Here is a 5,437-nt window from a genome sequence, read left to right on the forward strand (position 1 = left end):
TAGGTTTTCTGCCACCCTTGCACCCTTCCCCCACCCCCATAATAAGTTTCTCCACTGACGCGGTAAGCCAGATGGAGCCAAACTGAAAAAGTATAACAAGTATATTGAGCAAAGCAACTCTCTGGTGGGTTCACTGGTCTCAGGGAATGAGGCCAGAGAAGTAGCACACAGGGGCTAAAGCAGTAACGTTTTATAGATTGTAGGCGAGGGGCGATGATGTGCCTGCCACAAGCGGGGTTTGTGCCCAAGTGTGGTCAATAACTGAGAGTTTAGGCAGGGAAGGCTTTAACTTTAACATAGTAAAATTACATATAACAAAACAGGTATCAAGTAAGAATTATAGTTACAATATTTATATCTACTTTATTATCTTTTATCATAACTAAGGAAAACTATAACTATAAATTTTTCAACTCCATCAAAGATTCCAGAAGGATATAATATTACCAAAGTAAACAGGAAGTGCATTGTAAGCAACTTCCAAAACTCTAGAATTGACAGAGACATCTCGCTGCCTGGACAGTCACCCAAAGTTTTCTGTACCGTCGGGGCATCCATCTTCAGCCTACAGGCCCATAGTATCTAGCAGACTTTTTCATGAAGCAGGAAATTTTAAAAATAGGTCTGCCTATATTGGCAGTTTGCCACTTTTTTTTTGTTTGTTTGTATCCTGTAGAATGTCTTACAGACTCTTTTATGATGCAGGAACCCCGAAGGATCATCTCACCTTTTGGCAAGTTTACAGTCATTTTTTTTTATGGATCCTGTATGTCCAGTTTATCTAACAAACCCCATAAGGAACCTCTTTGATGCCCATCCTTTTCTTGATGTAGATTGGCACTGCCAGGAGCAGATGTGTCTCACTGTCATGAGACACAAATTAAGTGTTTTAAAAACATTTAAATGCCATATTCTGAAGGTCTCTGGAAGATTTGAAGACTACCTATGTAACTGAAATATATCTCTTATATCTAAAAAACCTAACTAACATAACTACAATCTTGACTATTATAGATGATTATCTATTAACCTATATTTCTTAATTACATATTGCATCTTTAAATGAACTGCACAAACACAATACCTTAACCAAGAGCAGAAATATACATATAACAAGATTGACCTTAAATTTGTATCAATAAGTCAAGATCTATACCAATGCAAATTATTCATTAATGGTAATCACAGCACATAGAGGGGACTCTCACATCATATATATACATAGAAATGTATAAATACAATCTGCTGAGACAATCTAGTGTCACTACTATGCAGGTGTTTTGGGGGCTGACCACTTGACACTGGATAATCAAGGCTTATCCCTGGGCGTGACAGGGTCTCCCTCGCTCAGTAGTCACTGATTGTAGCTTTTTACCTAGGGGTGCAGTCTCATGAGACACACTGGTATGTCAACTGGTGTCATTGTTCAGGTCTTGTTCAGGCTATAAGTATGACTTTTAAAAATATGTAAAAGACCTATTGTTGCCAAGCGTTGTGATGCACACCTGTAGCCTCAGCACTGGAGAGAATGAGGCAGGACCATCACCATGTTTCAGAGGCTTACTTGAGTTATGTAGTGTGACCCTCACACACACACACACACACACACACACACACACACACACACACACACATTATCTTGAAATCTAAATTTGGAACACAGCGATAAAGAATGTGCTTATTACTTGCCCCTAACTATGTATAGAAAAAAGTATGCCACTGTTTCCAAAAAGAACAACCAAAGAGGGCTGAAGGGCATGCCCACTGTGCAGCCCTGGGTTCCATTCCCAACACCAAGTAAACCAGGCTTGATGTCAACTGTCTTTATTTCCAGCACTTGCGAGGTGGAGGCAGGACAGTCAGAAGCTCAAGGTCATCCGCAGCTACACAGTGAGTTCCAGACCATCTTGGGATAAATGAGAGCCTTTTTCCAACAGAAATAAAGAAGACAACAGAAGGAAAACAGGTCAAAATGTTTAAACACCAGCTGTCCCTGGTAGGACTTTTGAGTGATGCTTTTTTTTTTCTTCCCTCTACTATTGTGCATTTTCCAAGTATTCAACAATGGAAACATGGAGAGAAACTGTCATTTTTTAAATAGTATGTTCTTTCGTTGCCTCTTCAAAAATGTAAGGGTTGAACCCAAAGAAAAACATATAGGCATCCTCTTGAATATTAACCTTCATCAGGCGATGAAAGGAGACAGAGACAGAGACCCACATTGGTGCACCGGACTGAAATCTCAAGGTCCAAGTCAGGAGCAGATGGAGAGAGAGCACGAGCAAGGAACTCAGGACCTCGGGGGGTGCACCCACACACTGAGACAATGGGGATGTTCTATCAGGAACTCACCAAGGCCAGCTGGCCCGGGTCTGAAAAAGCACAAGATAAAACCGGACTCGCTGAACATAGCGGACAATGAGGAATACTGAGAACTTAAGAACAATGGCAATGGGTTTTTGATCCTACTGCACATACTGGCTTTGTGGGAGCCTAGGCAGTTTGGATGCTTACCTTACTAGACCTGGATGGAGGTGGGTGGTCCTTGGACTTCCCACAGGCAGGGAACCCTGATTGCTCTTTGGGCTGACGAGGGAGGGAGACTTGATCGGGGGAGGGGGAGGGAAATGGGAGGCGGTGGAGGGGAGGAGGCAGAAACCTTAAATAAATAAATAAACAAATAAATAAATAAATATGAAAGGGTTCTGTACCCAGAAGGATTTAGAGAAAATGGTGACTAGCACACACCGTGCCAGTGGACAGAGCGGCAGGATGGCTGCAGAGACCCTCCCACACTCTCTCATGTTACAGATAAGGATGTAGGACCTGGGGTGAAACAGGAGCCTAGGCCGCAGGAATCCCATATGTGAGGGGCAGGGCTCTCCTCCCAGCACTCCCCAGCCCATCTGATCATCTTTCCATTTAACCGACAGCATCTTCATCTTCCAATTCCAGACTGCTAGGTATGCCAGACTCAGACTCACAGTGTGATGCTAGGCTAGCTCACCATCTGATAGCTATTGTCAATGCAGACTCCCACCGCCAGACAAGCGGTACTTGCCTGTATTCCCAGCGCTTGAGAGCCAGAGGCAGGAGGACTTGTTTCTCCGTCAGCTTCCCAGTTAGACCTGAAGCTGCTGCTATTTTAACTACCATATGTGACCAAGCAACCCTGCAGTCAGCGCCCTTCTGCTGCCGATGGAGTTTTTAACTAATTCGCTTTTGTTCTATCTACCAATAAAACTCGAAGTCAGATATCGAGGTGAAAACCTGCTAGCTCAGAGAGGCTGAGAAGCAACCAGCTGACCAAGGCAAAACTCTTAAGTCCTTCCCTACCCCTTCCTGTGTTTCCTGTGTGTCTTTATATTCATCTTCCTGTCCTCTGTCTCTCTACAACCAATTCCTGTCAACTATTTGCTGGCTTCACCTCCTGATCCAAGGTTGATTTTATTAGCACAGTCTCAGGTTTCACAGTGCGATCAAATAGCCCACAACAGTGACTGACACAAATTTGAGGCCAGCCTGACTTACGTAGTGAAACTGTCTCAAAGGGATAAGCATCTCAGGCCTCTTTCCCGAGAAAAGGGAGAATCAGAGCCTACATTTTAGAACCCCAGGGCAAGATTCCCAGGGGAGCAAAAACAAACTAGAAACTCTTTCATGGCTTAGGCTGAAGCTGACCTGGATGGCCAAAGAAATGCTTTTGTTTTCTTCAAATTTTATTTATTTATGTTGGGGGGGCGTCCTCAAATGGCACAGAGAGTATTTGGAGGTCACAGGACAACATCTTAGGGTTTCTCTTGCTGTGAAGAAACACCATGCCCACAGCAACTCTTATAAAGGAGAACATTTAATTGGGGTGGCTTGCTTACCATTTCAGAGGTTTAGCCCCTTTACTGTCAGGTTGGGAAGCAAAGCAGCATGCAGGTAGACCTGGTGCTAGGGATGGAGCTGAGGGTTCTTACACCTTGACTACAGACAATAGGAGGTGGTCTATCTCACTGGGTGTGGCTTGAACATATGAGACCTCAAAGCCCACCCTCCATAGTGACACACTTCCTCCAACAAGGCCACACTTCCTAATAGTGCCACTCCCTTTGTAGGGGGCATTTTTATCCAAATTACCACAGACAACTTGCAGGAGTCACTTCTCTTCTTCCACCTGTGGGTCCCAAGAATCAAACTGAGGTTGTCAGGTGTCGGCTTCTACCTGTTGAAGCGTTCCACTGGCTCACAGATGGCCAAAGTAAAATAAAATGATTTGGGATGTGGTAAGCTGTTATGGATGGGGTTGGCCTTGCCTATGTAGTTCGGTCTGGCCCTGAACTCACAGAGATCCATCCTCCTCTATAGGCCAGGCCACCATACCCATCGTGCGTGCGTGCGTGTGTGTGTCCCATGCATGCAGAATCCAGAGGGGGCCAGAAGAGGGCGTCTGATTCCCCTGGAGCTTGAGTTGTAATGCTACCAGAGAAACAAATTCAGTTCCTCTGTAAGAACTCTTAACCTCTGAACCATCTCTCTAGCACTTAATAATTTTTTTTTATTCTCCCTTTTCTTACCTTCCTTCCTTCCTTTCTTTTTTTAATTTGGAACTCATCTGTAGACCAGGCTGGCCTCGAACTCAGACATCTGTCTGCCTCTGCCTCTCCACTGCTGGAATTAAAGGCATGCATCACCACCCCCCAGTCCCCTTAATAATTCTTGCTAGACAGGTTTCTACAAGCCTGATGCCCTCTGAGCGTTGGACTTCCCACCTAGTAATTGTTCCCTAGCAATCATTCAGTATGTGTGTAATAATACCAGTAAGTAGTCTAGGGTAGCTCAGTGTAGTGTTGTCTAGCATGTGATACCTCTGAGTTCAATCCTCAGCACCAATATATAAATAAGTAAATACAGAGAGAGAGCAAGAGCGCTGGTGACTTTTCACAATCTTTTACTTGTGCCTTTCAGAATGTTACACTTCCAAAAGAGACAGTTTTCTCCACTCCAACATCCATAACCATGTCAATTCCACCTCCAACGGCGAGGAAGTGGGTGAGGCTGAAGGTCAAATACTGTAAATTGTTTATGGCAGGACTTCCTGTGGTTTCAAAAGTTTGCGAAGTCTCATTCCACACAATACATGTGTGCTTTCGGGGTCTTCGCTTTCAGGGTGCTCATCCTTTTCAATGCCGTCATTCAACATTCCTGCCCACCTCCAGTCTCCACCTCGCCCCCAGATCTGGCTCCGCCCACATACCTGACCCCTCCCACTCAAGGGGGAGCGCCGCCGCGGGCCCCGCCCTACATCCCGTCCTGCCTAGAAATGCGCTTTATCTACACAGGCCCCACCTTTCTCTAACTCCGTCCACCAGCGGAATGCGCCGCCATAGGCCTTATCCTATCTGACTCCGCCCACTCCCTGGGAGCGTCAGGCCCCGCCCATCCCTTACCG

This window comes from Microtus pennsylvanicus, chromosome 11 (genome assembly GCF_037038515.1).
Source record: "Microtus pennsylvanicus isolate mMicPen1 chromosome 11, mMicPen1.hap1, whole genome shotgun sequence".
NCBI classification, from domain to species: Eukaryota; Metazoa; Chordata; class Mammalia; order Rodentia; family Cricetidae; genus Microtus; species Microtus pennsylvanicus.